Below are 9,787 nucleotides of genomic sequence, written 5' to 3'. Positions count from 1 at the left end.
AAATCTAAATAATCTCAGAATTGTCTAAATAATTCTTCCCCAGGACAATTTAGTGTCTCTCTCACGTTAAAAACACCCCCAAACCCATCAGGATTTGAGGGCTCTGCTCCATCTCTTCCCTTAAAATAAACCAAAAATGATCACTTTTTAATCCCACAAACTGCAGTCAGCCATAATTGAATTGTGGTTTAATATTCAAATTATACAGGAAGTGGCAAAACCATCTTTAGGATGAAATTATATGAAAAATTGGCAAAAAATCTGTTTTTTGATGGATAATTTACTGCAACATTCTTAATATTTAAACTCACCTTAAATCAGGTGTTTGATACTTTTCATTCCCATTTATTCCAGGAGCTGCTGCTCCTCCTTTGGCCTTGGATCTCAATGAAAGGATTTTTCCCAAAATGAGGTGCCAGGGACACGAAGCCCCTTTTAAAGGTTTCAGTTGTTCCCATTAAAGCTTTTCATGTCAAACAACAACAACAAAAAAAGGGATTTCTCAGATCCATCGAGCAGCACCTGGATGTGACACTTCTGTAATTCCCTGATTCTGGTACAAAAAGTGGCTTAGAAAGATATTTTTTTTCATTAAACATTCGATTTAAATTTCCTATTAATTAAATAAATATTAAATATTAAATTTAAATTATTTTCTTTACTTGATACTAAAATGCCAAGACTTTGCACCTTGTGCTTTTGCTGAACATAATCATGAAATTATTCTAATGATTCCTCGTGAAATTAACTGATCATTAAGTGATTATAATTATATTTCATGGAAATATATTTAATTATTCGGTGGAAATATTAATTGGGATATTTACCATTCCCTTTTTTTTTTTTTTTAAGGACATTCCTCAAAGATCTCCCCCTAAATCTGTTAATTCCCTGATGGAGAACCTCGTTTTCCTCTTTGGAGCAGCACTTTGGGGTGGCCAGACTGGTTCCCCACAAACATCTGGGACACTTTGGAGTGTCAGGGATGGTGAGGGTGGAGAAGGAGGAGATTTTTGGAGCACTGGGATGTTTTCCATGCTTGCAGGATTTTTTTGGGGGGATGTTTTGAAGCAGAGGAGCATCGATGGGACCGTGAGGGGGAGGAAGGGCAGGAGGGTCCTTCCCCAGCTGCTCCCACAGGGAGGGTTTGGAGGGGCTGAAAATGAGGATTTAGAGAGGTTTTTAAGTTGTGAGTCCATGGAATTGTCAGAGGAGCAGGGGATGCACTCACCTGGATCATTGGAGAATCCCAGATGGGTGGGAAGGGACCTTGAAGATGATTAATTTTAATCTCTGCCATGGGCAGGGACACCTCCCACTAGCCCAGGTCCTGTCCAACCCTGCCTTGGACACTTCCAGGGATCCAGGGGCAGCCACAGCTTCTCTGGGAATTCCATTCCAGCATCTCCCCACCCTCCCAGCCAAGAATCCCTTCCCAATCTCCCATCCAACCCTGCCCTCTGGCAGTGGGAAGCCATTCCCTGTGTCCTGTCCCTCCATCCCTTGTCCCCAGTCCCTCTCCAGCTCTCCTGGAGCCCCTTTAGGCCCTGGAAGGGGCTCTCAGCTCTCCCTGGATCCTTCTCTTCTCCAGGTGAACATTCCCAGCTCTCCCAGCCTGGCTCCAGAGGGGCTCCAGCCCTTGGATCACCTTCCTGGAATCTTTTATCATCTCCATATTTGCAGACAATGCATTAGTTTTGTTTCTGTAGAGGATAACCCTGAATTCCTGAATGGATGAATAATGCAGGAATGTGCAAGGGATGCCTTCCTTCACATCCTGCTGGTTTGGAGAAGGTCCTGTTGCTCAGGGTGTGGGTTGTTGGTGTGCCAGGGAAAGTTCTTCCCATGGGATCCAGCAGGAATCTCCGGAGGGGAGGAAGGAGATCACTTTTTAATCCCACAAACTGCAGTCAACCATAACTGAATTGTGTTTTAATATTTAAATTATATGGGAAGTGGCAAAACCATCTTTAGGTTGAAATTATACGAAAAGTTGGCAAAAAAATCTATTTTTGATGGATAATTTACTCCAACATTCTTAATATTTAAACTCACCTTAAATCAGGTGTTTGATACTTTTCATTCCCATTTATTCCAGGAGCTGCTGCTCCTCCTTTGGCCTTGGATCTCAATGAAAGGATTTTTCCCAAAATCATCTGCCAAACACAAACCCCAACTCCAACCACATCAGGCCTTGCAGCTCCTGGGAACAAGGAGATTCATCATCATCACGTGGAATTTGGGAGGCTCAAATTTAGGCAAACTCCTAAAAAAAAACCCTGGGGTGGAAGGAGGGAAATTTGTCAAAGCATTTTGCTTGGAAGGCCTGGAAAATCCCAAGTCAAAGCTCCTATTTTGAGTAAAGAGGCAACAGAACCAGTCCAAGGAAAGAATCCCAGTAGGAAGAAGTGTCCAAAGCCAGGTTGGACAGGGCTGGGAGCAACCTGGGATAGTGGAAATGTCCCTGCCCATGCAAGGAGGTGGAATGAGATGAATTTTAAGGCCCCCTTCCCACCCAAACCATTCCAGCATCCCATGATTTGTGAATATATTCTTTACAATACTCACAACTCATAAATTTCCTGCTCCACGAGCACCATGTGGGGGAGAAAATGGGCTTTTTCGAGCTGAAAAACATCAAAATCCAACTTGCAAGTGAACGTTTTTGACAGAATATTTCATTTACACTTTGCCTTCCCACCTTTTCCTCGTGGGGAAAAAAAATGAGAGCAGGTACATTTGAAATCTCTCCTCGGTCTGCAAGCTGGAATGCAAGGAATATGTGTCCAAAATTCCATATTTTGGAATAGGAATGAATGTGCCTTCAGGCCTAAAAGCCTCATAGGTGGCCCTACATGATGTTCTTTTATCAGTGGATAAACAGGAATAAAGAAGTGTCTTTATTAAATGTTCCACTGGCAAGTTTTTCAATGGAATTCATCCAAGTCTTTCCATACTGGGAATCTCTTGGGAACCTCCCACAGCTGGTCCCTCATCCCAGGAATTAATGGAGCCAGAGCTGGTCACCCCATGATTTCCTTTTCTCTTCCCTCCAAGTCTGTTAAAGGATCCAAAGCTTTTTCCCATCATTATCCTGCCTTTTAAAGGGATTGTCCTGCTCAACTTTTCCTTTAGGAAATAAAAGGCTGGATTAGAGGTGGCTGCAGCCTGGACCCACCTGAGGGTGATTTGAGGCAGCAATTCCAGCTTTGGCTCCTCATCCAGGGGCCTCTGGCTGAGCAGGATCCTGGAGGAACCTCCTGCTGGGAAGTGGATTCTCCCAGTTAAAGAAGAGATCCCACCAGGAATGGTTAAATGGATGCTGGGAGTGAAATGGTTACGTGAGATAACGGGTCTGAAACACTGGGAATGAGTTCCCTGGTGTTTAAACACGACCTGGGACAGTTTTCTTTACAGAGCACAGACTCCCAGGATCACGTTTGGATGCTCCGGGAAAAACATCCCCCCTTTCCCCGGGGCCTCTTCCCACCTCCCAGAGCCTTTTCCATGGGATGGAAACACAAGGAAAAATTCCGTGGAGGGGCAAAAATATGTCACTGTGAAAACCAGCCCCGAAAATGTCCCCTTTGCCGCGGGAGAGGGGCAGCCCAGAGGTGCCCACGGGAGGATTCCTGCCCACCGGGCTCCCGGGATTCATCCCAGGGAGGGAGCACATCCCAGGCTCGGCCGCTCCCGGGGCTCCTGCTGCCTCAGGAAAAACGGCCTGGGAGCGTTTATATTGAAAAGACAGCAGGAAGAAGATCCAGGAGACATTAGGGGGAAAAGCAGGGATAAAAAAAAAAAACCCAAAGCCCAGGCTGCGGGCACGGGGAGGGCTGGAAATCCGCAGCGAATCCCGGCTGTGCAGGCGCGGAGCTGCTCCCACCAGAGCTATTCCTGGCCTTGGGAAGGAATCCTCCAGAGGGAGGCACAAATTTGGTTAAAAGGGCTTTTTTTTTTAAAATCTCCTTTCAGCCCCGTAGCGCCAAAAGACCGAGGGAACCGTTCCACGGAGAAAAATAGGAATGAAAGAGGTCGGAGGGAATATTGGGAGGGAAAAGGAGGAAAGGAAGGTTTGCACGGAGAGGGAAAAGCGCAGTGAAGTGAGCGAGGGGGGAGCTGCTCCCCTGGGAGCCGCGGGGAGAGACAGTGCCACCTGTCAGAGGGATTTTGGGAAAGCCAGGAGGGCTTTGGGGATGAGAGGGAGAGGGAGAGCAGCCAAAGGGAGAAGGGGGTCACCCCACAAGGTCACGGAGCCGTTGGAATCAGCACTTCCCAGTTCCTGCCCAGCCACCAGATACAGAAATACTGTAAATATTTAATTACAGCAGCACCAGCACTGCTTGTGCAGGGAAGGAGGGAAATCTTGGCAGAGGAGGAGGTTATTTTAGGCCCTTTCAAAAGGAAATCCCAGGGGGAAATCGCTTTTTCCCTCCCCCCAAATTATAACCAAATTTGCGATATCCAGAATTTGTTATCCACAATTTGACAGGACATTTTAAATATATTGTTAGAGCTGTGATTTCACGCTCTGTAGCTGGTTATGGATGTGATAGTCCCACAAAAATCAGTGGAAAGGCACGTGTGAAAACGGGATTTCTGTTGCAGGATCTTTCTGGTTTGGTTTTAAAAGCAAAAATCACCGGAATTAGGAGAAAAAGTGTAAAATGAGGTGGGAAAGGCAAACCAGAACAGGCTGTCTTTTCCCCGGGGAAAAAGAAGAAAAGGGAAAGAGAGGAAAGGGGAAAAAAGAAAAAAATTCTCAAGATTTTACCTTTTTTGCCCCTCAAACATATAATTAAAAACAAAACAAAACCCAAACCAAACCAATAAAAAAAACCCAACAACAACAAAAACCCCTCAAACAGATGCTTTGATATGAAATTTTTACCAAAACATTTCTGCCCATTCCAGTTTTGTCCCTAAACTAAATCAGTGAGAGCTCAATCCCAATCCAAATAAGTGAGAACTTGGTTCTAAACCAAATCAGTGAGAATCTGATCCCAGTTCAAATCAGTGAGTTCATTCCAAACAAAATCAGTGAAGAACTCGATCCTAAATTAAGTCACTGATAACTTAGTCCTAAACCAAATCAGTGAGAACTTGGTCTCAATCCCAACCAGTGACAACCCAGTCCCAATCCAAATCAGAGAGAACTGGATCTTAATTCAAATCAGTGAGAAGTCAATATGAAATAAATTAGTGATAACTTGATCCTAAATAAAATCAGTAATAATTTGATCCTAAATAAAATCAGTGATAATTTGCTCCTAGAGGAAATCAGGGATAACTTGGTGCCAAACAAATCAGTGACAACTCAATCCCACCCCAGATCAGTGAGTCCTCAATCCCAAAAAGTTCCTCCCCCAGCAGAGCTCTCGGAGCTGAGGCAGCTCCACCCCAGACAAAAGACTGGAGTTTTTACTGCATTCCCCTCCAACTAAACTCCCTGGATTTGAGAGAATTGGCAGTTTGGGCTCTGAACAACCTCCCAGCCCAGTGCAAGCCCAGCTCAAAGGTGGCTCATCCCTTTAAACCCGGTCCCAGCCAGGGATGGGTCGGGGCTGACACCGTCACGGGGCTGCAGGAGCAGAGCACAATTCCCAAGGGTGCAGGGAGCTGGTGCAGGGTTTTTTGGAATGGGAAAGCAGGAGGAACAGGCTGACTTGGATATTTGATGCTGGGAATGCCAGGTTGTCCTGTTCCCTCTGCATGGGGAGAGCAGGGAGCTCAGGGAATGGACAGGGGGAGTCCTGGAGCCTCTGCCAGGGCTGGAGAGGGACTGGGGACAAGGGATAGAGGGAGAGGACACAGGGAATGGCTTCCCAGTGCCAGAGGGCAGGGAGAGATGGGATATTGAGAAGGAATTCCTGGCTGTGAGGGAGGGGAGGTGCTGGAATAGAATTCCCAGAGAAGCTGTGGCTGCCCCTGGATCTCTGGAAGTGTCCAAGGCCGGGCTGGAGCAACCTGGGCTATGGGAAGGTGTCCCTGTCCATGGCAGGGATGATCTTTAAGGTCCCTCCCAGCCCAAACCACTCCAGGATCCCGGGATTTCTGGAACACATCCCATCTCCAGACGTTATTAGCAAAAGGGTTTCTCCACACACACATCCCGTACCCACACAAACAACCACGGCTGTTTGGAAACAAACAGAGGCAATTCCCAGAGCTGGTGCCTCTCAGGGTAATTATATCAGCACACACTCCCTGCTCCAGTTCCTGAAATCACTTCACTCCCAGGCTGAAAGGAATCCATAATTGTGCCTGAAGCAGCTCCACGTTTGACAAACACATGCCTGACATTTTCCAAGTGCGAGTAAAGAGCGGGTTCAGATGAGCCCCTCGCAGATCTCGGCTCCAAATGGGGAAATCCGAGCTCACAGGAACAGGGAGATGCCATCAAGGCCCAGGGAACGCTTCCAGGGCTCCAAGATTTGCCTGCACTTGGAATTCCCTGCAGCTCTCCCCGGGTTGGGTGCCACCCAGGGATTGGTGCTGATGAACACAGGGATTTGGCAGGAAACGACGGATATTTGGGGGCTCTGGGTTTGTCCGGGACACGGGGAGTTCAGAGGCAGGCAGGAATTCCCCCCCACGGGGGTATCTCCTCCAAAATCCTGGGAATTGTACAAACTGCACTCTTGGAGAGCCTGCTTTGGCCAAAACTGAGGGAAGAAGTGGAAGAATGGAATTAAGGTTCCATGACTGTGACAGGAGAGGGGACAGAGACACCCAGTACCTGGCAGGGCTGCCAAGCCAAGGTTTTCCCGAAGGACACGTTGGTCCCACATTCCCAAAGGATGCTGCAGCCCTGCAGGTGTCCTGGGGGTCATTTCTCCTCAAAAATATCTGGCTTAAAACATTCCCGGAGTTTGGACCCCCCCGGTCACCCCATGGTGGTCGAGGAGGGTGGGAAAAGTGTCGGATAAAACATCCTCTCCTGAAAGGGAGCCTTGGGAGCCACTGTGGGAAGTCAAAACCCGGGTCATGGGATAGTTTGGGTTGGAGGTCATCCCGTCCCATCCCATCCCACCCCCTGCCACGGGCAGGGACACTTTTTATTATCCCAGGTTGCTCCAGCCTGGCCTTGGATACTTCCAGGGATCCAGGGGCAGCCACAGCTTCTCTGGGAATTCCATTCCAGCACCTTCCCACCCTCCCAGCCAAGAATTCCTTCCCAATATCCCATCTTTCCCTGCCCTCTGGCAGTGGGAAGCCATTCCCTGTGTCCTGTCCCTCCATCCCTTGTCCCCAGTCCCTCTCCAGCTCTCCTGCAGCCCCTTTAGGCCCTGCAAGGGACTCCAAGGTCTGTAAACCTTGACAGTCCTGGACAACCCGGCCCTGCTTCAGCAGCAGGGTTGGAATAGTTAATTCCAAGTGATCCAATCCCTTCCAACTGAAATGCTGCTGCCACAAGTCCTGTCTCTGAGTTTTGTGCAATTCCAAAACCCCTGGAAGCCTCTGGACAACACAAGCAGCCCATGGAACCCACACAGAGCCGAAGGGAAAGTCAGGCAGCTCCAAGGAAATATTTCCAAACGGATTCCTTTGGGGCCAGGACTTAAAAAGGGAGGGGTTTGGGGGATTTTTTTTTTTTCCCCAGGTTGTGAATTTTCTTGTCACAGCCATCAGCAGCTACACGTTGGTTAAAAGGAAAAGGCTGTTCCTGCCTGCTGAGCTCTTCCTCTGGCTGCTGAGGGCTCCTCTCCTGGGGGTGCCCCTGCTCAGGATCCGAGAGCAGAACTCCCCGTGCAAAGGAAATTGCTTTGCTACAGGTGGCTCCAAATTATCTGCTTTCTATTTATGTTCATTAATTCAAATACCTGGGGAGAAGAGGGCTGGTGCTTGAGACTTCAGATCCCTGCCTTTTCCAGCCAGGCTTTCCTGAGCTGCCAGCTCTCCCCCTTCCACGGGGGATCCACAGACAAAGAAATAGGAAATAAATCTAAAAAAACCCACAAAATAAATGAGAGATAAAGAGGATTTCTTTTCCATCCCGCTTTTTAGGCATCACTGGGAATATTTTTGAAGGAAATGACATTACAAACCAGCTCTCCCTGCTCTGCTCCGTGCAGGAACAGCAGCTTTTGAGCAATATCCAGAGAAACCATCACTCACGGAGAAATGGGAGCTGGAAAAATAACAAAAACCGGGAAGAAAACGATTTTAGAAGGAACAAAACCATCCCAAAGTTTCTTCCTTGCCCGATTTCAATCCCTCCCCAACCCCCCCAACTCACCCAGCTCCAGGTTATTAAACAGGCAGAGGATCAGCTTCGGCCCCGTGTGGATATCAGAACGTCTGAGGGGAAATTAGGGAAATTATCCCATTTTATTCAGCAGCCCAAGTCGACTTTAACGTTGGAAGGGAACTCCTGCCTTCCAGTCCCACCAGTTCTCCCGGGATCTCCACCCCAGGAACCCGCTGGGCGAGGCATTGAGTGACATCACCTTTTCCCAATGAAAGGGACTGGATCCTCAGCATTCCTGGGCAGCTCCTCCTCAGGGTGTTCCCTGGGGATTCGAGGAGCTCATTAATGCTTCCTCAGGTATTCCATCTACCCTGGTAACCCCTTTTGGGGACACAGAGCTCGGTGCTCCACATAAATCCTTCCAGCCCTCTGCTCCCTTCTGCTCCTGTTTCAGTGCTGTGGATCCTCACTCCTGACATTCCCAAACGTTTTTTGCCTCTGTCCCCAAAGAAAAAGAAGCATCAGGGGCACAGAAAACTTTTGTACAAGGCAATTTTAAATAATTTAACTTTGGGATTTCCTCAGTATCTCAGTACCTTAGTAAATAACAAAACATTAAATAACGGAGATCACAGGGCACTGACACAAAGAAATTTCAATCCCAAAACCCTTAGGAACAGATTTATATAAAATAATGTTCAAGACAGCCAGAAACACCTTTCTTTTATGCAAATCCCACAGAATATAAACCCTTCCTGGTCCAAGCCTGTGTGCAGTAAAACCCGACCTTATTATTTAATCCCAGTGCTTAAAATCAAGTTTAACTAAGCCGAGCTCCCTGCACACAACCAACCAAATCCAGCCTGCTCCGGGCTGGGTGTTTACTAAATGCACCAAAGATTAACAGGGAAATCCAGGGATGCAGAATTCCAGAGCCAGGAACACCCGACAAGACCCTGGAAAGTGCAGTGGATGGGGCCAGAAAAGCGTGGCTGCTGCCAAAGTGCTGCTGTGACACATTGTTTTGTTGGGCAACAAGTTAAAAGCACTTGGACACAGCTGATGTTCAGCAGGGCCACGGCACCCACAGCAAGAGCCCGGGCTGCTGCTGCTCTGGGAATGTTTGGAGCTGGAGAGCGGGCACTGGTTTGGGGTCAGTGGAACCAGGAATAAAAGGGGAGGTGAGGAATGCTGTGGCAGTTCAGGTGAGATGATGTCCAGGGATCAGGGAATCCTGGAATGGGTTGGGTTGGGAGGGACCTTAAGGATGATATAATTCCATAATTCCACCCCCTGCCATAGGCAGGGACACCTTCCACTAGCCCAGCTTGCTCCAACCTGGCCTTGGACACTCCCAGGGGTAGGGCAGTCACAGCTTCTCTGGGAATTCTGTTCCAGGGCCTCCCCACCCTCCCAGCCAGGAATTCCTTCCCAATATCCCATCTCACCCTGCCCTCTGGCAGAGGGAAGCCATTTCCCCTTGTCCTGTCTCTCCAGGCCCTTGTCCAAAATCCCTGTTCCTCCCTCCTTATCCAAGTCCTCCCTCACTCCTGCAGCCACCTCTGTTAGCAGACATGGAACATTCTGGAATCACAC

This window comes from Manacus candei, unplaced genomic scaffold, assembly GCF_025592945.1.
Source record: "Manacus candei isolate 608988 ecotype Guabito, Panama unplaced genomic scaffold, ASM2559294v1 h1tg000046l, whole genome shotgun sequence".
Lineage (NCBI taxonomy): Eukaryota > Metazoa > Chordata > Aves > Passeriformes > Pipridae > Manacus > Manacus candei.
Note: the sequence above shows the minus strand (reverse complement) of the source record.